At 41.6% G+C, this 25000-nt stretch overlaps 1 protein-coding gene and 1 long non-coding RNA gene across 2 annotated transcripts in view; both read left to right on the forward strand.

Annotated features, from left to right (window-relative positions):
* Window positions 1–25000, forward strand: part of LOC123510328 (inactive dipeptidyl peptidase 10-like) — a 195000-nt gene that overhangs the window by 118269 nt on the left and 51731 nt on the right.
* The window catches only part of LOC123510330, a 28202-nt gene continuing 14197 nt past the window's right edge, over window positions 10996–25000 (forward strand). Inside the window, exon 1 of the long non-coding RNA XR_006676475.1 lies at window positions 10996–11052. This is a non-coding gene — a long non-coding RNA (uncharacterized LOC123510330). The remainder of the gene's footprint in view (window positions 11053–25000) is intronic.

A 25000-nucleotide genomic window follows, 5' to 3' on the forward strand; every position in this document is an offset into this window, starting at 1 on the left:
CCATAAACAGAGACACGTGTTTGTTAAGATTTTCACACCATTACGTATCTTTCTCCAATTTTTCCTTTCTATGGATGAGAAAGAATAATAAACGTGTCTTAACCTTGCTCTCTACTGACACTTTATTATTAATTGACAGGTAAGGCGTGGGAGATTAGTGACGCCAAGAGGCGGTAAGTGAATCATCCTCCCACGCTCCACTCTCGCTCTCCCTCATACTCACGCACACAGGGGTTGAAAACTTCCCTCTTTTAAGGCCCCTAATACACAGCAAACACGGCTAAATCAGTTTGAGTGAACGACATGAAGCTTCCTTAGTACATAGATAAGTAAACAAGGCTACAGTAAATGATGGCGACGTAGTAGTAGTAGTAGTAGTAGTAGTAGTAGTAGTGGTGGTGGTGGTGGTGGTGGTAGTAGTAGTAGTAGTAGTAGTAGTAGTAGTAGTAGTAGTAGTAGTAGTAGTAGTAGTAGTAGAAAAAAACATTACAAATTATCAAATAAAACCAGTAGAGAAGCCATCCCCGACACATACCATCTCCACCACCCACACTTCCCCTCTCCCTGACCCCCACAATCCTCGCCCTCCCATGAAACAATCAGTGACAATTAGCAAACAAATAGAGAGTCATAAAACAAACTCATTCCCACGCAGGTGATCACTCCGTAGTAATTAGCGAGCCTATGCAATTACCTGTTTGACTGGAGCGATAATCATGTTATGTATACGGTAATTTATGTCCACTCCTCCTAATGGTTCGACAGGTAATGGTTTGTATACACGAATATTGGGAATGGCTGATGACGCGAGTATTTTTAGCAACAAGTTTGGCATTCTTGGATAAAGTTTTCGTGATTTGATTTGATGGTGTTCCTGGTGTGTTGTTGAAGGTTGTGAATTGAAGGTAACACAGTACATTTTAGCACCAAGATGAGTAGGAGAATGGAGGTGGAGGTGATAGGGAAGGGGAAATGAGATACGTAGACACAAGGAAGGCGTGAGGATGAGGCGGACATAAAGCGATGTTGTGAAAGGTGCATGTGACTTCATAAACCTCACGACTTTTGGCTAATGATTTTCACGTATTGAAATCCTTTGAGTGGACAGGTCATTCTAGGTAAAAGTAGTTCTAAGCATACAAAAAAAAAAAAAAATGAAAAGCACATGTCATTCTTCGCTGTGCTACAATTCTGAAATGACGCTTTTCATGTTTAACCTCTTCAGTAATATGACACATTTTCACGTTGAGTTTTAAGTACGATTAGACCATTTTATTAACACTAGGAAGAGTCTATGGAGATCAGAAGATTAATGTTTAGTCTACTAATTTGATAAACCATTTTATTTACACTACGGAGAGTCTATGGAGGTCAGAAGATTAATGGCTATAGTCTTCACTAATTTCATCACCCACATAAGTTTCTGAAGCTGTATAAAATCACCAGATACTAAGCAGAATGAATATGTAAACGCGTCATGGTACTCAAGGGGTTTAGCATACGGGTGCGAGGGTGTAATGGTAGGAATCCTGCTTCATCTGTACATGAAATAGAATAAAGTAGTAATTATATATTCAAATGAACTATACAAATGATACACAAAGTAATATCATTGCTCTAATTATTCTCATAGCAATTACTGATTTAATTTGTTGTTGTCCACTTCATGAATAAATTTACTCTCACGTGAAAAAAATATACAACTCACGCCCCTCTCACCTTTAGGCATTTTCACACATTTCCCTTCACGCCCCGGCCAAAACATTTCTTCCTTCCTACCCTTGTATAAATTCCTGAATGTCATGGATCTCCCCTTTCATTTTTTTCCGTTTGTTGCCTTTTTTCAACATTTATCCCCTATGCAGCTTGTATTTTTCTTCTTCCTCTTCAACTCTCTCTCTCTCTGGAATGCAATGTTTCTTTAACTTTTTCCTCGCCCATTGCACATAAACACGATGAAAGGAGAAGAGGAAATAGGGGACAAGAAAGACGAACACGAAAAGGAGAGTAAAATAAAGGGAAACAGAAAATTTCCTTGCCATGATGGTTAGTGTGTGTGTGTGTGTGTGTGTGTGTGTGTGTGTGTGTGTGTGTGTGTGTGTGCATGTGTGTGTGTGTGTGTGTGTGTATATGTGTGTGTGTGTGTGTGTGTGTACGTATGTGGGTGTTTAGATGCTTCGGTAAACAAGTATATATATTTAGTTTAATTAATTCAAGACAAATTTAAACTTTTACCATAATTGACGAGAGAGAGAGAGAGAGAGAGAGAGAGAGAGAGAGAGAGAGAGAGAGAGAGAGAGAGAGAGAGAGAGAGAGAGAGAGAGAGAGAGAGAGAGAGAGAGAGAGAGAGAGAGATGCCTAAAAATAACTTTGCATCATTATCGAAGGGATGGTAGCGAGTTTGTGATAATGAAGTCATCAAGATGAGGATGCTGGCTTCAATGATCGTCACTCGGCAGGCAAGTAGGCAAGCAGGCAAGTAGGTAGGCAGGCAGGCAAGTAGGCAAGTAGGCAAATAGGCAAGCAGGCAGGCAGGCAGGCAGGCACGCATTTTTTGTTAGTTGTCGATCCTTCATTTGACCAGCCAGTAAGATATCTAGTCATCAATTTAGTTTAGTAGAGGAATGAGTGTGTGGATGAGTGATTGAGTGGTTGGGTGGGTGTTTGGGTGAGTGAGGGAGTGAGCATTAGTTTGTTTCATAATAAATAGTCACTCAGTCGTTCAGTAATTATATAATTGGGTTTAATAAGTTAGCTAGTCAGTTAGACAGTTGGTCATTCATTCATAGTTGGTCAGTCGCTCGGTCAGTCAGTCAGTCAGTCAGCCAGTCATTCATTCATTCATTCATTCATTCATTCAGTCAGTCAGTCAGTCAGTCAGTCAGTCAGTCAGTCAGTCAGTCCAGCCAGCCAGCCAGCCAGCCAGCCAGCCAGCCAGCCAGCCAGCAAGCCAGCTAATATACTAACCACCATTTAACACATCGACTAGTCAACAGCCATTAGGTAAGTGCAGGATACAATTTTCGGGAGGAGCAATGAGTTACCTTGTCAATGAGTCAGTCGGTGAGCCAATCAAGCATCCATTCCCTTAATCATCCCTTCAGTGAGTCATCCAGGCCGGCGATCACTGAGCCTCCACACACTCACATTCACACTGTTACCTGATCGTCTGTTGTCACTCAATCACTCAATCAGGCAATAGTCTTTTCTCACTTTGAACCAATTCCCAGGCAGTCTGCGTCACTCACTCCTGTCTATAACTCAATTTGGACTCCGCTGCTCACCTCTGCATGTCTCCTACCTAGTTTATCGTCCTCACTAGCTGGCTTGATTCTCCACTCTATACTTGTGATGCGTTGTGTTATCAGGTTTTCATTAGAGATTTTTGTTATTTAAGTTTTGTGTTTGGAAAGTGAAGAATATTGCTATTTTTTTTTCTCTCTCTCTCGTGTATTGTATTCTCTCATTTTTTGTTGCTTTTCTAGATGTGTTATGTACTATTAGGTTTTCACGAGAGATTTTTATTATTCTAAGTTTTGTGTTTGGAGAGTAAAGGGTATTGCTACTTTTTCCTCTCTAGTGTGTTACTTTTGATTGTATTCTCTCGTGTTTATTGTTTTTTCTAGAAGTGTTGGGTTATATTTGAATTTAGATATGTATATGTTATTTACAGAGATTTTAAAAGGTTTACAGGCTCTTTTATTTGCTCTATCTCATTTCACTTTGCATCTTATTTTATTTCACGTTTATTTTCCATTAATAATATTGGACATTTTTGCATTATTTACTTTTTTTTCGCTAATGGACATTTTTGCATTTTTTTATCATTCTATTTAAATATTACTATCGTTACACTTGCTACACGTAATTTCAGTGTATGTCTTAAGTTCTCAAGACATTCACTTCTATCTTTTTGGGTGACTCTACCGAACCTTTAATGGGACTGGCAACTAAATGAGCCTTCTCTGTTAATGTCCTTAGCTGGTTGCCATTTCTTACACAAAAAATAATATATATATACCTTTCACTTTGCATAGATTTGAGCAAGTGAACGGGACAGTGGTGGTGATGAAATACAGGACAGCAATGTTTTGATTCTACAACGAAAGAGATATAAAGTTTCGTTGTATCCTGCGAATCATATAGTGAGTTATCATTTAAAGTATCTGAATATATTTTCCCCAAAAGTTGGATTCCACTGGTGTAGGAACTCAGTGTCCTTATTTTTCATCCAATTTCGTCCACACTTGATTTTTTTTCCCATTTTTCGGTAAATGAAGTGACATTTTGAAAACAGAAGCGCGAAAGCAGATTAAATGCGTTATAAATATTTCTCTTATGCATCGTCCATTAGTGCTCTCTCTCTCTCTCTCTCTCTCTCTCTCTCTCTCTCTCTCTCTCTCTCTCTCTCTCTCTCTCTCTCTCTCTCTCTCTCTCTCGTTACTTGAGACTCTTTATGTGCAATGTGCATTTAGTAAAGACTGAGGAGGAGGAAGAGAGAAAGAGGAGGATGAAGAGGAGGAAGAAGAAGGAGAAAAGAAAAGTTAAGAGAAGGTGAAGAAGAGGGAAGACAAGATGGGAACGAGGAAAGGTCGATATATGAAGATGAGGAGAGAGAGAGAGACAGAGAGAGAGAGAGAGAGAGAGAGAGAGAGAGAGAGAGAGAGAGAGAGAGAGAGAGAGAGAGAGAGAGAGAGAACAAAGGAATGATGCAAAGAAAGATATCGGCAAAAAAAAAAAAAAAAAAAAAAATGAGGGAGCAGAAATATGAGAAAATGAAGCTTGAATATTCTAAAAAAAAAATAATAATAATAATGATAGAAGAGAAAGAACACGACCAACACTCCCCCTCCCACCACCACCACCACCACCACCACCAACAACAACTACAACAACAACAACAACAGTCCACCGATAAAACATATAATTACTTTCACTCCTCATTTTCTCCGCCACTCACAGAAAGACTTATAGAGAATGTTTTACTGCCGAGGTTTAGAGATAAGGCTAAAATGAATGAGACACAGAAAGGATCCAAAAAAAAATATTCTCATGGAAGTAATAAACGTCTAATTATCTTCATGCGAGGTTTATTAACTGCTTTGAAGGATTAATTCTCAAGACACGCTCTCTCTTCCTCTTCATTGAGCTCAAAACGTAGCTATCAATTATAATGATTTTGATATTGTGTGTTGCTTGGAGTGAAAATGCTACTACGACTACTACTATTCCTACTACTACTGTTACCTCAACTACTACTACTACTACTACTACCACTGCTACTACTACTACTCTTACTGCTGCTGGTGCTGTTACTACTATTATTACTTCTACTACTACTACTGCTACTCCTCCTCCTCCACCCCTTACTACTACTACTACTACTATTACTATTATTATTATTACTACTACTACTACTATTACTACAACTACTACTACTTCTGTTACTACTCCTACTACTACTACTACTACTACTACTACTACTAATAATAATAATAATAATAATAATAATAATAATAATAATAATAATAATAATAATAATAATAATAGAGTAAAAAGGAGAAAAGAGAGACTAGTATTGGACATTCCTATAATTGTTAGAGGCATTGTGTTTATTAAGTTCAAAATCTTCACACCGACTCACTGCTGGAAGAAAGGAAGTCATGATACAGCACGAGTCAGCACCAGTGGAGTGGGGGACGTGGTGGTGAGGAGTGGAGAGTTGCAATGGTCAAGTGGTGGAGTGGTGGAGTGTTGGAGAGGTCAGCATGTGTTCTCAGTGGTGGATTTTGGGTCGAGTGTTCAATTGTTGTTCTTGTCTGATTGTTCGTCTCTGTCTTGCTCTCTCTCTCTCTCTCTCTCTCTCTCTCTCTCTCTCTCTCTCTCTCTCTCTCTCTCTCTCTCTCTCTGTTAAGATTCCTCAATATTCCTACGATAAATTAAGTTTGCTGGATCCAAAAGATAATGTATTTGTATTCATTAGGTTATTTTGTGGTCGTAGTAGTAGTAGTAGTAGTAGTAGTAGTAGTAGTAGTAGTAGTAGTAGTAAGAGGAGTGGTGGTTGAGTGTTGGAAGTCGTAATACTAAAACAGAACAACAACAACAACAACAACAGTACCACCACCACCACCACCAAAAACAACATTATCATCATCATCACCACCATCACCACCACCACCACCACCACCACCACCACCACCACCAAGGCAGCTCAGGTAGTGGTGGTACAATATTTACCATCACCACTTGATACACAAAGGATCATCTCTCCCTCAACACGAATATGAAACTCCTATTCTCAATACCTTTTGTCTTTGCTCTACTTAACCTTCTCCTCCCCCTTCCCTCTTCCCCTCTTTATTGAACCCCTTTTGAACACTAATCCCCCTCCTCTTCCTCTCTTCCTCCCTCCTCTCTAACAGTCCTTTTATTCTTTAGTCTATCTCCTCTACTTCTCTTCTTCATTCAGTCTCCTTTGTGGTTCTGTAGTCCATGTCTCTCTCTCTCTCTCTCTCTCTCTCTCTCTCTCTCTCTCTCTCTCTCTCTCTCTCTCTCTCTCTCTCTCTCTCTCTCTCTAAATTCGGCACACTTCCTAACTCGTTTTTACCTGCCATTTCTCTGCTCCCCTTCCTCTCCCTTCCCTCTCCCACCACTATATCGCAACGCTCCCTCCCCCGCATCACCACACCCACATTCCACTCATCTCTCCCCTCACGCCCCCGTCACTCACCTCACAGCACCCACTCCACTACCATATGTGCCTTTCCCTTACTTTCTCCCTCCATCTCCCTCTTCCTCTCCACTCCTCTTGTTTCTACTCTCCATATCAAGTCCCGTCCTGACCCACAACTCTGCCCCCTCACCCCCCAAATCTCTCATTTTAACCCCCACCTCTCCATATATCCCTCTACCAGCCCCACAGTGTCACCTCCTTCCTCCCTTCCTCCCTCCCTTCCTCTCTCACTCACCCACAAGTCCACCAGCTCCCCCAACACTTCATTTCCTTTCAAGCCTCCCTTCCTCCCTCTCCGTGTTCTTGATCCCCCCCAAACTCTTTCTCCTCTCCCTCCTCTCAACTGCACCTCTTCCCCAGAGCCTCTTAGAGAAAGACACCTTTGCCAGTGTCGGTGTGTGCGTGCGGGAAGAAAGACACACCATAATATTGTTTCGCTGTGTATAGATTGACTTTGTATATTGGTAAAGAGTAACGGGAGAGGAGAGTGGATAGAACTATTACCTTCTTTGGCTTGTATGTGTGTAAGGAGGATGGCAGAGTGCAAAATGAATGTAAAAGACGGAAAGTAATGTAGCGGTTTGAATATGTACTGAAAAAGAAGATATGAAAGAGAAAAACAAAGGGGAAACGCGTGCTTTTCTTTCGTGTATGTGAGAGAAAGGAAGTAAAAACAATGTAAGAGTTAAAAGAAACACTACATCTATACTCAAAAATGGAAAAATATAACAATATCATGAAAATACAAACGCTGAACAACAAAAAACAAATAAATAAACCAATAAACAAATAAAATAAAAGAGAACTATCAAACAGACAAATTAAAAAGGAAAAAATAAAGGAAAGAGGGAAGAGAGGGACTGACAGGAAGGGAGAAAAGGAAAAAAAAAGGGAAAAAAAACAAGTGAGGGGGACAGAAGATTTTCAAGAGAGATACAGTTTTCACCTCTGCTCGCACCATGGTGGCTGTCAATACTGTGTCTGATGGAGGAGGCTTTCAGGATCATTATGAAGATGGGCAGGTGAGAGAGAGAGAGAGAGAGAGAGAGAGAGAGAGAGAGAGAGAGAGAGAGAGAGAGAGAGAGAGAGAGAGAGAGAGAGAGAGAGAGAGAGAGAGAGAGAGAGAGAGAATAAGTTTAAAGGCATGATATAAGAAAAAAATATTGCAAAACCTCAAAAACAATAAAAGAATCCCAACACACACACACACACACACACACACACACACACACACACACACACACACACACACATGTACAAAAAAATGCTACTACTACTACTACTACTACTACTACTAATAATAATAATAATAATAATAATAATAATAATAATAATAATAATAATAATACAACTATCACATAAACAAGCATTTAATTTTACAAGTTTATTAGAGGAATACGACTAAAAATAAGGGGAAAGAAAAGGAAGGAGAAATTTACAGACGAAAATAGGTGAGAGAAAAGGAGAGCTGAATAAGAAGAGAAAAAGCGATGATTAGGAAAAATAAAAGAAAGAACAGAGTGAGAGGCGTGTGATGAATAAACTAAAGAGAAATAATGGGAAGAATATTAAAACAAGGCAAAAGAAAATGAAAAATAATAAAAATAAGAAGTGATGATGGAGGAATGTAAAGAAAGCAAAGATGACTATGAAAAAATATAAAAAACGTAATAAAAGATGCAGGAATGTAGAGAAAGCAATTATGAAGGTACAAAACGATAAAGAGAGAAAAATATTAACAAAATACAATAGATAAAAAAAAACAATAGGAATGAAGAAAAAAATATAAGAAAGGCGGAAGAAAATAAAGGAACAATAAGAGATGAGATAAAAGAAACAAGGAATAGAAATAAAAAAAGCAAAAGAAATACGAAAAGATGGAAAAAAGAAAGGAACAAAAAGAAATGGGATAAATAAAATAAGAGAAATAAAGAACAAGAAATACGAAAAGGCGGAAAAAAGAGAAACGAACGATGAGATAAAAGATAAAAAAAAACTGAAGGAATAGAACTGAAGACCAAAAAATATACAAAAAAAGGCGAAAAAATTAAAAGGAACAAAACGAAATGAAATAAAAAGAAAATTGAATAGAAAAGAAAAAAAAGGAAAGGTTTAAAAAAATGAGAAAGGAACAATAAAATATGAGACAAACAAAAATTAATAGAAATGCAGAACGAAAAAATACAAAAAAAAGGTTGGAAAAACAGAAACGAACGATGGGATAAGAGAAAACGAAATAATTTGAGAGGTGTGAGTCACGGAGCGTCAAAATGAAGGGAAGTTAGGAAGAGAAAACCATGTCAGCTGACGAGCAAACACTCACACTTCCAATCTAGCCATCCATTCTACATTTTTTTTTCCTTTTTCGAGTGACTCTTTCCCATTTTCACAACCAAATTCCAGCCCTTCTCTCTCTCTCTCTCTCTCTCTCTCTCTCTCTCTCTCTCTCTCTCTCTCTCTCTCTCTCTCTCTCTCTCTACATTTTCTCGCTCACGCAGTTTGTTTATTTAGCAACTAGAGTGTATTTATCACGCTTAGAGAGAGAGAGAGAGAGAGAGAGAGAGAGAGAGAGAGAGAGAGAGAGAGATAGGCGTACACTAGAGAAGATCTAATTTTGTTACCCATCTTAAACAACCATTTTCTACAACGGACAGAAAATAGAAAATGGTACTAGTCATGCCTAACACCTCTCTCTCTCTCTCTCTCTCTCTCTCTCTCTCTCTCTCTAAATTACACGCACAGAGCATCGACCGACAAATGAAAAAGAAAGAAAATAATTGCAAGATACAAAATGATATTGAATAAATAGATAAGAAAATAATATAATGACCAAATTAAATCAAATGATGCCACACAAGGTAGATAATTAGACAACCTTTTAATTAGATTTGATGATAGGAGAAGGTGATGGGTCCGTGTCATGGGGGGGAAGGAGGAGGAGGAGATCAGTGAAGAATTATTTGGAGTCATGGGAAAATGAAAGGTCAAAGGGGGGCGGAGGTAAGAATAGGCGGGTAAGGGGGGGTATGTTAATTATGACTTGGGTATAATGAGGATAAATGTTTTCTCTCTCTCTCTCTCTCTCTCTCTCTCTCTCTCTCTCTCTCTCTCTCTCTCTCTCTCTCTCTCTCTCTCGTGATGTGACAATACAGTTACATGACGGATTAACCTCCCTCTCCCTCTCCCTCTCCCTCTCTCTCTCTCTCTCTAGGGCAGCAGAAGGACAGTCACATGTTCTGCTTTAAGCCTCTGCTTCGCAATGAATCTTTCAGTCCTCCAAGGTCGGGGATGTGGAGTGGGGAGGGCAGTGATAGAGGGAGGCGCCGGGAGGAAGAATGAGAGGGGAAGAATGAGAGGGAGAAGAATGAGGGGTAAGAGTGGGGAGCTGGAGACAGGTGGGGGAAATGATAAGAACGGTGTGAGGAGGAAATGGAGTTGTGAGTGTGATGTGGAGGGAGAATTGTGAGGGGAGGAATGGAGGAAAGAAGGGAAGGGAAGGGAAGGGAAGGGAAGGAAAGCAAGGTGTGAGGAGGGAGTGTGGGAAGTGGCAAGGAGGAAGTTGTGCAAAAGTGGATTTAGAATTGTACCTTACGATCCAAGTTTGTATCCGCTCCTCTCTCTCTCTCTCTCTCTCTCTCTCTCTCTCTCTCTCTCTCTCTCTCTCCCCAAACGGATATTAAATTCTGGTCTAATCCCCTTAAAACCTCCCTCTATCTCTTTCCCTCCCCTCCCTTGCAAATCCCCCCCTTTCCTTCTCCCCTCATTCCCCTTATCCTTTATACCTCTTTTTTAATAAACTTACTATACTCTCTCTCTCTCTCTCTCTCTCTCTCTCTCTCTCTCTGGAAAGTGGGAAAATGGGATCTCTATTTCTTTCAATTCTTCCCTCCACTCTCCCTCCATCACCCGTCTATCGTCTATTTTGTGACCAGAGAGAGGGAGAGGGAGAGAGAGAGAGAGAGAGAGAGGGTGGAGAGGGGAGGGGGCCATTTGCCTTCCCCCAGAGTAAATATTTGGGGGGAGAGGGAAGAAGAACGTGGGGACAGGGGGTGTTTTTGGTAGTGGCTGTGTTCTCTGTGACCTGAACACACACACACACACACACACACACACACACACACACACACACACACACACACACACACACACCATGTCTGGGTACACATCAATTAAGGTTTTACGTAAGATGTGCTTGAGTAATTAATTAAGAAGGTGAGAGTGAGAAAGAGGCTGTAATGTATCCTTATCATGAAACAGGTAGTGTGTGTGTGTGTGTGTGTGTGTGTGTGTGTGTGTGTGTGTGTGTGTGTGTGTGTGTGGTATAAGGGAGGTCACAATGAATAATGATCCACATAAACACACACACACACACACACACACACACACACACACACACACACACACACACACACACACACACACACACACACAGCCAACCAGTCGTAATGAAAGGGATTACCCAATGATAATGATGCCGTACGCCCGTGACCCAATGAGCGTTGAGGTCACGTAAACAGGCGGACAATCACAGTTGTTTACAGTTATGAGACAGCCAATGAGGTGAGACATGATTATTAGCCTTCATCCCATTGGTCCACGGCAGTCAGTCAGTGGTAAGAAATAGCCAGAGAGAGAGAGAGAGAGAGAGAGAGATATATTTAGAATTATAGCAAAACTTGTACAGTAAATCAAATCAACTGTTTATACTTTACAAATTAATAAAAAAACTTTATTCTTACACACTTCTATTAAAAGTACAAAAAAGTCACACATTTCCTCTCCTTTTTGTAATCAGCTTTGTCCTTTTCACTCCCCAGCAGCGGCGTCCTTTCTTTTCTTATCTTTTCACAAACTTTTCTTCCATCTATTGCACTTGTCCTTTTGTTCGCGCCTTCTATCTTTTATTTCTTTCGTTTTGCAGTTTTTTTTCTATTTTTTTTCCAGCAAGCACACTGAGTCTTTATATTAAGAGTTATCACAAGGAAAAAAAAGTGTATTCTACTTTTATTATATATATATTTGTAACTGCATTTTATTTAGCGAGTTTAGATTTTACCTCCAGTTTTTATCATTTTTTTTATTACCATTACAATCATCATCAACATCATCATCCTCATCATCATCATCATCCAAGCGAGTTTTCTTTCTGAGTACTCTTTTTGACTATATGGCATTCTTTTTAACAATAGCATATTATTTCCTCGCCTATCTCATCCTAACACTCCTTCAACTGTTTTTTCTTTTACATTTCCCATAAAAGCCTCAGATTCCAAAGTTACTCATAACAGTGTTTACATACTTTCTCTAAACCCATTTTATATTCTCTCTGGCTATGGCTTGATTTCCATAACTGATTCTCTCTCTCTCTCTCTCTCTCTCTCTCTCTCTCTCTCTCTCTCTCTCTCTCTCTCTTCAACCTAGTTTTGCACCATTCTATATTCCCTGTTTTCTCACACACCTGTTTTTACTCTTATCTACCCTTCCTATCTTCCCCCATCCCTCTCTCTCTCTCTCTCTCTCTCTCTCTCTCTCTCTCTCTCTCTCTCTCTCTCTCTCTCTCTCTCTCTCTCTCTACGACCCACCATTCCTTTGAGGTTATTCCCAGTTTCACAGCTGCGGTTCTCCTGCCCTCAGGCAACCACTGTTTCTGCTGCAGCAATAATCGATAAGATTGGCCTGGAAGGGAGTGAGAGGCGCAGGGAGGGAGGGAATGAGGGAGCGAGGGAGGGACGGAGGCAGTGACGGAGTGAGGGAGTGAGGGAGGGTATAGTTGCTAGGGAGAGGTTGCTATGGGTGGATAGGTGATATGGATGGCACACGGGAGAGTGAAAGAGAAGGTGAAGGTAAAAAGTAAAGGTAAAGTTAGGTTATATATAGAGAAACGTGGAAATATAAATGATAAATGGGGAAGTGAAGGGGAGGTAAGGAAAAATATGGTTGGAAAAGATGTCAGTAGGGAAAAAAAAGGGAGGAAATACGTGAACATATTAGTGATGTATGGAAAGTGAGAAAGTGAGGGAAAGTTAAGGAAAGAAAAGAATAATTAGAAAAATGTATAAAATACGTGACAGAAAACGTAGTAAGAATAAAAAAAAAAAGAACTTAGTGAAAAAAATAGCGGAAAAAAATTTACGTTAGGAGAAAGAAAAGAAAAAAAACCAGACATCAAAACACGAATGATATATGAATGATGCATGAGACAAGAAGAGATACGGAGAGAAAAATAAGAAAGCCTTAATAAAGAAAAAAAAGAAAAAAAGGAAATACTTCGAACTATGACGTACCAAGAAAAATAAAAAATAAAAACACACCGTAAGAAACAAAAATAGAAAAAGAAATAAATCACAAGGAAAGGAAAAAGAGACGCGAATACAGATTAATGCAAAACCCCAAAATATTTTATGCTCGTAAATTCAAGGAAGGAAATAAACTGGAGAGAGAGAGAGAGAGAGAGAGAGAGAGAGAGAGAGAGAGAGAGAGAGAGAGAGAGAGAGAGAGAGAGAGAGAGAGAGAGAGAGATTCATTATTTTCTGCATTCTCATTTACGCTTCTGAAATTAAGTCATAGTTTTATTTTATTCTCATCAAAAAAATAAAATAAAAAAGAAGAATAAAGAACAGGAGTCATAAATTACCTCAAAAAATAAGCTAAAACTGCCATTCAGAGCCAGACAAAGAAACAAAACAAGGAACAAAACAAGACGAATGAGAGGAAATCGTTCTACTTAATCTCTTATCTTGTTATTCCCTTTAAAAGAAAACGAGGCATTGACAAGACGAAGAGAAAAACACGAAAAGAAAAATGTAAAGAAGGCAAAAATAAGAGAGTGAGAACAAAGGAAGACAATAAAGATAAAAACAACGAGGGAAGAATGCAAAAAGGAAAAAAAAAAAAGAGTGAAGAGAGAGAAGATAAGGAAAGAAGATAAAGAAGGGAAAGATAAGGGGCCACGAGAATATGGAAGAGGGAGAGTCCGTACGAAAAGGAAGTAAACAAAAGATTAGAAAACATAGAAAAACAAAAAGGAAAAAAAAAAAAAAATAACCGCAGGAATTCTAAGTTGAGTAGGAATGAAATGTGTTAAGTTTAAAAAGAAAAAAATAAAGAAAATGAAATGCACATAAATAGACGAAGAGAAGATAAAAAGATGGGAAATAAGCCAAAAAATTGTAAAAAATGCATAAAATAAAATCAGAAACTAGAAAAAAGAAAGAAAAAAATAGAAAGAATTGAAAAAGAAAAAAAAACAGGGCATATAAATAGAATAGAAGCAAAAAGAGGAAAAGTATGAAAACAGACAAGAAAAAAAAAAAGAAAAGAGGAAAATTTTAAACAAATCAAAGGAAAACACCAAAAAATAACGGAAGAAAGTTAAAAAAAAAATTAGAACGCCCCCAAAAAATGAAAACACGGAAAAACCACGAAACAGACGTAGAGAAGAGGTGGAAGATAAAGAGGAGAGAAGAGAGGAGTGTGCACCAAACAATACGGTAATGGGGTCGTAAAGAAGGACTTGTAAACGACTCATACCGCCGCTCATAACACAACCCATAACACTAATGAAACACACCGACACCAAACACGGAACTGGAGGAGGAGGAGGAGGAGGAGGAGGTGGTGTACTAGGGGAGAGGACAGGCAAGCAGTAGTAGTAGTAGTAGTAGTAGTAGTAGTAGTAGTAGTAGTAGTAGTAGTAGTAGTGGTGGTGGTGGTGGCAGTGGTGGTGGTGAAAGCAGTGGTGGTGGTGGTGGTGGTGGTGGTAGTGGTGGTAGTGGTGGTAGTGGTGGTGGTGGCAGTAGTGGTGGTAGTAGTGGTAGTAGTGGTGGTGTGGTGGTGGTGGTGGTAATGGTGGTAGTGGTGTAGTAGTGGTAGTAGTAGTAGTGGTGGTGGTGGTGGTGGTGGTAGTAGTAGTAGTAGTAGTAGTAGTAGTAGTAGTAGTAGTAGTAGTAGTGGTGGTGAAATCGGTAGTAGTAGTAGTAGTAGTAGTAGTAGTAGTAGTTGTAGGTTGCAGATATAAAGAGGCAACGGCAACGCCAACAACAACAACAACAACAACAACAACAACAACAACAACAACAACAACAACAACAACAACAACAACAACGACAACAACAACAACAGTAACAGTAACCAACAACCATCTTTCCCTCTTGTTTAAAAAGTTTACATCTTTGCATACCCTCGGCCTGTTCCCAAGAAGAGTGATCAATCAAGTCTTTCCAGCTACAACTTTTATTTTCTGTCTAGAATCAAAAGCTTCTGAAGTCTCTGAAGCACCAGTCAGTTCACAATCTTCATTTTGATCGCCAGTATGGATTCCGTGAAGGACAAGTCACGTCAAACTTTTAGCTCACCTTGCTGAATCTTGGCCGTCCTTTCTTTTACGGTTTTGGTGAAATCTCTGCTATTGCCTTGGACACATCAAAAGCTTTTCATGGAACCTGACATAAATTTTTAATCTCCGAGCTTCCCTCATAAAATTCTTGTCTATCTCTCTGCACCTGTACCTCAAAGTTCCATTCCCGGAGTCGCGTCGCTGCAGTGGTGGACGACTGCTGCTCTTTGAAATGTTTTTTACGGTGGTGCTGCGCCGCCCTATTCCTGTGACCCAATCTGTCCTGCTCAAACTTCTTTACCTCTCCGTCCTTACCATGGTGATGTCTTTTGCCAGACACCCAAACCAACAGGAATTAAACAGTTCACGTGGAAAAGCCACAACACCAACCTCTGATCTTTCTATTATTTCAGAAAAGAGCAAAACAAACACTGTGTGGTTCAGTGCTTGATAAACTCAGTTCTTTCACCTCTCCGCTGGACACCACCTACAAGACAACAACCACCTCTTTCTGAATGACACTGAACTGTATCCCTAAACACTGAACATGATCGTCTTAAGATTATCTATTAATTCTTGTCTTTTATTCTGTCCATCTTACAAATACAGGGTTTACCAACGCAAGCAGCATCGCATCTTCACTTTTTATCCCATTTACTTGAAAAAAAAATTTTGCAACTCTCCTGCTGCTTCTGTGCCTCCCTCCGCCTGTGTCTTTCTCTGTGGCAAAAGACGAGCACCAGGACGCCTCAAAAACTTAACCTTTCACCCTCAGTTTCCCTCTTGTTTCTTTCTTTCTTTCTTGGAAGCAACGCAGAGACCGAATATTTTCTTATTTATTCTTGTAACCTTGATACGACTCCTGATTTGCAAACAACAACAACAACAACAGTATTCAGGTAAATAGACAGATTACACGAAGAGTCCGTAATCCGGTGGCTAATCCGGATTTATGGATTGTTTACCCGGACCTTGTTGTGTCCAGAAAGATGAGAGAGAGAGAGAGAGAGAGAGAGAGAGAGAGAGAGAGAGAGAGAGAGAGAGAGAGAGAGAGAGAGAGAGAGAGAGAGAGAGAGAGAGAGAGAGAGAGAGAGAGAGAGAGAGAGAGAGAGAGAGAGATTGATGATTTTTTGTGTACCTTTTGCATCACCATCATTCAGGTATAATTGGTCACGTGACACGGAAGGATAAATTAGTAGCAGTTTATTGCAATTTTACGCATAAACAAAAGAAAGAAATCCAGCTGAAAATCATACGAAATTACAAGAAAATCGCCTCTGGACACACGAAACATTCTGAAATCCCAGATCCAATCACGAGAAAAACGCCAGAAAACTGAACTTAATCACATGATACTCAGTGAATTAACTCGGGAGTAAGTGATCGAAGATTTACGAGAGGAAGGTGACGGAGGAGGAGAAAAAGTTATGCAAAAGACATTCTAATCAAGAGGACTTACTTAAAATCGAAGTCAGAGGAAACGGATAAGAAACTTTTATATCCTTCAAATTAACTTCCATGAGATTCCTCCAAGAAAAAGGAGACGAAAAACTGCAAGGCGATAATTTCCTAAGTGTAAAATAGAGTCTTATGTTTCTACTTGCAAAAATAAATGCAGTACAAACTTTGATTAAAAAAAAAAAGGTAAAACGAAGGAAATAAACTAATAAAGAAAATGGTAACTGAAAAAAAACGGAGTGAAACAGCAAAAATAAACATGAAAAAAGATGAAATGAAATAATAGAATACAGAAAATTGACAAAAGGTTCAAATCAAGAAGGAAATTAGTAAGATCGAATAATAAAACGACATAGTAAAATTAACCCCTTCAGTTCCATGACGCGTTTCCATATTCATTCTGCTTACTATTTAGACCATTAGGAAGATTAGGAATGAAAGCAAAGCGATAAAAAAAAAAACTGAAAATAATAAAATAACTTCTTCAAATCATTACAAAAAGGAGCTATGAACAGTGATTCAAATTAACCCTTTCAGTACCATGACGCATTTCTATATTAACTCTGATTACTATTTGGTGATCTTATACAGCTTCAGAATCTCATGTGGTGGTTAGAATAGTGAAAACTGTGGTCTTTAATTTTCTGACCTCCATAGACCCTTCCTAATGTCAATAAAATGGTCTAATCGTACACAAATCTCAAGGTAAAAATGTGTCTCAGTACTAAAGGGGTTAATATTTGGTGATCTTATACAGCTTCAGAATCTCATGTGGGAGTTAGAATAGTGAAAACTGTGGCTATTAATCTTGTAACCTCCATATACCTTTCGTAATGTCAATAAAATTATCTAATCGTATACAAATCTCAAAGTAAAAATGTGTCTCAGTACTAAAGGGGTTAATATTTGATCTTATACAACTTCAGAAACTCATGTCGGGGAATACATTAGTGAAGACTCTGACCATTAATCTTCTGACCTCCATAGAGCCTTCTTAATGTCAATAAAATGGTCTAATCGTACACAAATCTTAAGGCAAAGACGTGTCTCAATATGAAGGGGTTAAATGATATATGTGATGTCAAAATATTCTAGTGACATTGAATTGATAAGGTTGTAGTAATCCTCCCACACTACACCCGGCCTGAAGTCCACGCCTGAGTGATTCATCCGCGTGACACAGTGAGGCGAGGCACATTGGAAGGTAACGACTCACGCACACACACCGCCACTATGAATTTGACACTGTGCGGTACGAAACAGTTAACAGCATTATAGGATTTCTGTAAGCATCAATTAAAAAAAAGTAAAGTAAGGGATGAACAGAATAGATTTTGCAATTTCTATTCTGTCAGATACTGGAAGTGAAAAAAAAGGAAAAGAAATAATTGTATCAGATTTTTTCTCCTCTCCACCTACAAAAAATGAAAAAAGTGAAATAAAAACATCGTCTTTGAGTGAATAAAGAAATGAAAAATCAAATAACAACCAAAACAACACAAAAAAAGAAGAAAACCAAACTTAGAAAACAAACCCCAATAAACAAAACACAAAGATGTGGGTGCGTGAAATTATGGAGAAGCAAAACTTATCAAACACTGAAAGGAAGAAAAAAAGAATAATTACTAATAAGATTTCCAGATCGTTAACGGGCCACTGGAGGGAAGAACGACCACACAATCATTAATTACCATCGGCCTCCACCAGGGGAAGGAGGGACGGAAGAAGGAAGTGGAGGGATGAGGGGAAAAGAAGAGATGGGAGCGGATGAGAAGGATGAGAAAGCTTAGGGCGTGTGTGTTGAGAGACGAGAGAGAGAGAGAGAGAGAGAGAGAGAGAGAGAGAGAGAGAGAGAGAGAGAGAGAGAGAGAGAGAGAGAGAGAGAGAGAGAGAGAGAGAGAGAGTAGGATAGGATATTCGTCAGCCGACCTCCTTCACCTCCTTTCCCACAACTACTCCTCCTCCTCCTCCTCCTCCTCCTCCTCTTTCTCTTCCCGCCCATCCTCAGCACCTACAACCAAGCCACTCCGCCACACCACCCACCTTACCGCCCACCCGTCCTTGCGCACCCTCCCTCCCTCCCTCTCTACTCCCCTGCGGCGGGTCTCGTGGCCTGCCAGTGACGCCGCGGCCGCCTCACCGTCAGGACACTAGCCAGTCAGCTCCGAGAGTCGCGTTCACCCTTCAGTCACTCTCCCCTCGCCCCGCTTTAACCCAAATCCTGACACCAATTCACGTGTTTTTAAGTGCGTCTGTCCCCTTTGTGACTACCTGTGACTCGAGGATCTGTAGTGACTCGTAGGATACCCGTTGTGCTTTGTAGGACGCAAGGATACTAGAACACCGCCTCCTTCCCCTGTGCTCCGCCCCAGGACCCTTGTGTGGCCTCGCAGAATGTCGCTAGTGGTTTATAGGATATCTTAGTGGTGGTTCCTTGGTGGTTCCTTCGATTCCTTTACCCATTTGGTGGTTGAAAGGACTCCGGTGCTACGTTATAGGATACCCGAACGGAATCCTGTTTACGGTGTGTCACGCTAACCGGATATTGGCTGTAAGATCTAAAGTGACTATCGGAAATCCTTGGTGCTTACTAGTGCTCAAGTGATTCCTGTCCTCGTATCCTCCTTCCCCGTGCCATTACGCCACCAAAGGACAACACGTGACGCTCCTTAGTCCTCTCTCTTCCTAGCTTCAAAGAACACAGCTACACAAAGGGAAGGAAGATGCAGAGTGCTAGCTGGCTGTCATCTTCCTCCCTACCCTCCCTCCCTCCCCCACAGCCAGCCAACCCACTCCCAACATAACAAAAAGAGCAAGTTTCCCTCCTCTTTCTCCTCCCTTTCTTGCTTCTCGTGTCAGCATATGGCAGAAATAGGTTAGTTTTCCCTCCCTCCCTCCTTCTCTCTCCATTGCTCCTTTCTCCCAGAATAAGGAAGGAGCCTTGTTTCCTTGCCTTACCCCACTTATTCTTCCTTCTCCTCGCCCATCAGATCCTTGTCAGTACAGCACAGCACAGCTTACCTCCCTCCCCCCCTCCGCCTCTTCTCCCCGTCAAGAATTCACAGGCTGCTCACATCCTTGTTTTCTTTCTTTGTAAACACAACACAGCTGTTTATCTTTTTGCCTCGATAGAACAGCGCTGCTTTCATTCCTCGCCTCCCTTTCACCCTTTTTCTCAATGTAACGCATGCTAGTTGATTTTCTTCTTCAGTTTATTACTCATTCAATAAAACGCAGAAGGAAGTTATTTCTCTCTCTGTCTCCCTTTCTCCCCCAATATAACGCAGAAATGTGTCCCTCCCACCCTCTCTCCTTTCTTTCCTCTCTACTGCAAGGCACAGGAAAGCTCTAGTCCTGTCTGCCGTGGCCACACAGGACCTGCACCATACAGGGAGCCCTTGGTGGCACTCGTGGCCTTGCTGTTAACACCCGCCTCAGAAAAGAAGCTGTGTCCCTTGTGTCAGCTAAGGTCAGGCGGTATGGTGGTCAGCGCGGGGCGGGGCGGGGCGGGGTACACAAAGAAAGGGGGCGTGAGGGAGTGCGTGTGTGCGTGCGCGAGGTGGCGGTAGAGGGGGGGAGGCGGCAATACTGACTCAACAAGTGGCACCGCCTTGCTGTGAGGGCCGCCAGCCAGCCAGCCAGCCAGCCGCCAACCGGCACCGCCACACTGTGCCACCCGCTACCAGGCACTCGCGGAGATGTGACCCACGTTCGCAGCCACTCCAATGACCCGTGCCCACCGTGGGTGCAGGTCACGTGGTAGCGGGGCCACTGGTGATGAGCTCGTCTGGTTGTCAAGTCATTTGAGCACAGACAACTGAGCCTGTGTGTGGACAAGGGGTTGTCTGTCTCCCGCGCATGGGTGTCCTTGAATCATTGAATGTGTGTGTGTGTGTGTGTGTGTGTGTGTGTGTGTGTGTGTGTGTGTGTGTGTGTGAAAGAGTGTTTGTTTTTCTCGTATATGTGCGTAGGAGTGAGTGCCTGCCTGGGTGTGTGTGTGCGCGTGCGAGTGCGTGTGTGCATGTGAGTGCGTGCGAGCGTGTGTGATAGCTGGTGTGTGTGCGTGCAAGTGTGTGTAAGAGTGGAAGTGTGAATGTTGTGTGAGTGAAGAAGCATTGAGGATCATGAGACTCAGACGCCCCTGTATGGGAAGTAAATGATTTAGGAACATAATGACACGAGGCTCAAGAGACGCCACCAAGGCCTGGCTGGTCTTGTGCCTCGTGACCCACTGACCAGACGCCCCAGCACCTGTGGCTCCGCTGCCAATGATAAGCGACCCCGCGTAACTTCCCTGCGTGTGTGTTGACCGTGATCTGCCCCTCCAGGACTCCTTCTGGGACTCTCTAGCCTCTGCCGCCGCTCGTAGCCGCCCCCCGGGGCCAGCAGGAGCCCCGCGGGGCCTGCCGGAGCCGCCAGCATGACGTCGGAGAAGGGCACCTCCAATCAGGCTGAGGTAAAGCCCCCGCGCGGGTGTGGGGTGTCGCCGCGAGGAGCGCGAGGCCTGGCGTGGGAGCTGAGCCGCTGCGTCACGGTAACCTCCCTGTGGTGCTGTGGTGCTGCTGTGGTGCTGCTGTGATGCTCTGTGGCGCCCGCCTGTCCCCTCACTGCTGACGCCGCCGCTGACATCACCGCCGCACCCACCCGTCCACGCCGCCGCTCACTCACACACTTACACACACACACACACACACACACACACACACACACACACAGCACATGTACTGTATATGCACAAGCACATGCACATGCACACGCACATTAACGCACGTTACCACCTGATGACCGTGCACCACCACCATCACCAACACCACCACCACCACCACCACCACCACCACCACCACTACTTCCACTACCACGACCAGCACCACCCCACCACCACCACCACCACCACCACCACCACCACCAGCTCACATTTTTAACCCCCTTCCTCTCCCTCTCACCCAGCCCCTCCTCACCCCATCACTCCCTGCCAATGTTTTGCTGTCATTAACACAAACACAAAGAAAAAGTTCCATTGCCAACGAAAAGGCCACGTTTTTACTTCCTCCTATTCCTCTCTCACTCTCTTTCTATTCCATTCTATTCTAATTCCTTTAATCGCACATTTTCTATATTTTATCTCCTCCTCTTTTTGCTTCCTTTCATTTCCCTTCCTTTTTTTCTCTCTCTCTCTCTCTCTCTCTCTCTCTCTCTCTCTCTCTCTCTCTCTCCTTGTTTGCTCCTTTTCATGCGTTTTTCTTTCTTTATATGTTCTGTTTTCTTCTTCTCTCCTTCTCTCCTTTCCATTCACAAATCCTATTCCTCCTTCCTACATCGCCTTTCCATTTTGGTTTTCTTACTCTCTTTTCCTTTTATTCTATTTTTATCCACTTTCACATTTTTCCTCTTTACAATTCTTTCTCTTTTCTCTCCTCTCCTCCTGTCTCTTTCTTCATTTTTCTTAGTACTTCTGTCCTGCTCTCTCTCTCTCTCTCTCTCTCTCTCTCTCTCTCTCTCTCTCTCTCTCTCTCTCTCTCTCTCTCTCTCTCTCTCTCTCTCTGGCTTTTGTAAGAGCTCCCTTTCCTTGCTTAATTTCCTTTTCTTCTCTTCTTATTTCCTCTCTCTCTCTCTCTCTCTTTATCTTCTCTCTCACTTTCCCTTCTTTTATATTTTCTTCTCTCTTTACTCTTTATCTCCATACTCCCTTTTCTTTTCCTCCCTCTCTTCTTCCCTTCAAACTTCCTTCCATCTTCTCTTATTTTCCTTCTCCTTCCTATCTATTCATCTCCTCTACTACCATCCTTTACTTACATGCCTCCCTTCACCTTCTTCATCCGTTCCTTTCCTTCTTTCTCTCCTTTTCCTTACCTTTCCCCTCGGTTCATCTCCTCTACTATCTTCTTTTACATCCATGTCTTCCTTCACGTTCCTCTTTCCTTCCTTTCTTTCTCTCCCTCAGTTTCCTTTCCCTCTCATTTTTTCTTCCCTTTCTCTTGAACAGAAGAAATAAGAAAAAAGTTTCATATGTGTTCTAATTTCAAAAGAACTTTCCTCAACATTCCTCAAAGTCCTGCCGGGTGCAATGGACTTTAGAAGGATTCGGTACTGAGAGAGAGAGAGAGAGAGAGAGAGAGAGAGAGAGAGAGAGAGAGAGAGAGAGAGAGAGAGAGAGAGAGAGAGAGAGAGAGAGAGAGAGAGAGAGAGAGAGAGAGAGGAAGAGGAAAGGAAAAGGAGATTTCGAAAAGGGAAGAAGAATCGTGGAGGAGGAGGAGGAGGAGGAGGAGGAGGAGGAGGAGGAGGAGGAGGAGGAGGAGGAGGAGGAGGAGGAGGAGGAGGAGGAGGAATACAAAGGAATACAAAGGAAGACAAACAGCAACAGACCCTTAGGTCCTTACTAGGCTGTTTGTGAAGACTATCTACTAACTACCAGTGGTAGAAATAGGACAGCAAAGCAGAAGGCTCCTCCCCACCCACCCTCCCTCCAGCCGAGGCTGGCAGGAAAAAGGCGAAACCATGTGATATTAAAAAATCACATGGAATTTTAGTAGAGAGTGAAAAGGAAATGTGTAATCTACGTCTGACTACTTGTGTTTGTGGGGGAAAGTGTTAACGCTTGGTAAATGTCATGTTGTGTGTGCATTGTGTACGTGGATGCACAGTGTGTATGTCGAATGGGTGGTGCAGCAGCCTTGCCTGGCGCTTTCTAGGGAGGCAGCAGTCAATCAGGCCCCAGCTCCGTTCAATCCACTGAGATAGCATACTTTCCTGTAGGGACGCCGTACGCTGATAACCCCTTGCAACATTGATCCCTGGTACTTAGTTCCCGATGATGATCAATGGTTGACAAGGCCCTCTCCAAACACAGCCCGTCACAGGTCGAGAGTAGTAGTAGTGACCGTTCACTCTGGGCTATCTGTGCGTGTATGCAGTGTAGTGTAGTATGTATGTAAACACAGTGTGGAGTCAAAAAGGTGGTGCGGCAGCCTTGCCTGGCGCTTTCAAGAGAGGCAGCAGTCAATCAGGCCCCAGCTCCGTACAACCACTGTAAAAGTGCACTTCCCTTTAAAGGGCGCCGCACACTGTATGGTTACCCCCTGCAGCGGTGACCCCTGGTACCTTAAATCCCGATGATGGTCACCTACTGTCAGGGCTCTTGACTATCCACAGCCCTTCACAGATCGAGAGTAAAAGTAGTGACCGTTCACTCCGGGCTATCTGTGTCATGTATGGAGGGTGAGAGTAATTCAAACTAACGGGCAATTTAAACCACGATCAGAGGCCCGGGAGATAAAAGAAAAAGCGCAAGTTATTCGGAAATGAATAGCGACAACCGGGGATTAGATTCAAAGTATTTATCGAGGCGAACTTTGAACGTTTCGATAGTACCTGAGTTGACAACATTTGATGGCAGACCATTCCATATATTAACTATGCGATTAAAGAAAAAGTGTTTGGCTTCATTTGTTACAAAGCGCTTACCAACAATTTTAAAACCATTGCTTCTGGTGACATTTGACTGGTCGACTGATACGTATTTTTGAATATTCGTATTTGCAAACCCATTAAAAATTTTGAAAAGCATGATAAGGTCGCCTCTTACTCTCCGTTTCTCAAGAGAAAATAAATTTAATTCCTTTAGGCGTTCCTCGTAGGATTTGTTCTGCAGCCTTGGGATAATTTTTGTTAATCTGCGTTGTATTTTTTCTAATTTTTCGAGGAGGAGGAGGAGAAAGAAGAAGATGGAGATAAGAGAGAAAATCAACAGTAGAATGTATATGTAGCATTTGAATTCAATAATTTTACATAGAAACGAGATGCAAATGAAAAATGAAAGGAAGAATCTCATGAAAAAGGAAGAAGAAAAAGAAGAAAAGAGAAAGAGAAAGAAAAGAAAAAGAAAAAAGAGAAAGAAGAAAAGAGAAAGAAGAAAAGAAGAAAAGAGAAAGAAGAAAAAGAAAGAAAAAAGAAAAAAAAAAAAAAAGAAGAAAAAAAAGAAGAAAAGAAGAAAAGAAGAAAAAGAAAAAGAAAAAAGAAGAAGAAGAAGAAGAAGAAGAAGAAGAAGAAGAAGGACAAGGACAAGAAGGACAAGGACAAGAAGAACAAGGACAAGAAGAACAAGGACAAGAAGAAGAAGGACAAAGACAAGAAGAAGGACAAGGACAAAAACAAGAAAAGGGAAGAAGAAGAAGAACAGAAGAAGAAAAACAAGAGCAAGAAAATAAGAACAAGAGCAAGAACAAGAAAATAAGAAGAAGAGCAAGAAGAAGAAAACGAAGAAGAAGAAGAAGACGAAGAAGAAGAAGAAGAAGAAGAAGAAAACGAAGAACAACAACAACAACAACAACAACAAGACAACGTACCTTATACCACACAACTAACCATCCCCCAGCCCACGAAAAAACAAGAAAAATTTTCCTCTTCCCTCACACAAGTAATTCACGTTAAAAGACCGAGGAGCAAAAATAACTATCATACTTTGGTGGGCCAAGTGT

This window comes from Portunus trituberculatus, chromosome 28 (genome assembly GCF_017591435.1).
Source record: "Portunus trituberculatus isolate SZX2019 chromosome 28, ASM1759143v1, whole genome shotgun sequence".
NCBI classification, from domain to species: Eukaryota; Metazoa; Arthropoda; class Malacostraca; order Decapoda; family Portunidae; genus Portunus; species Portunus trituberculatus.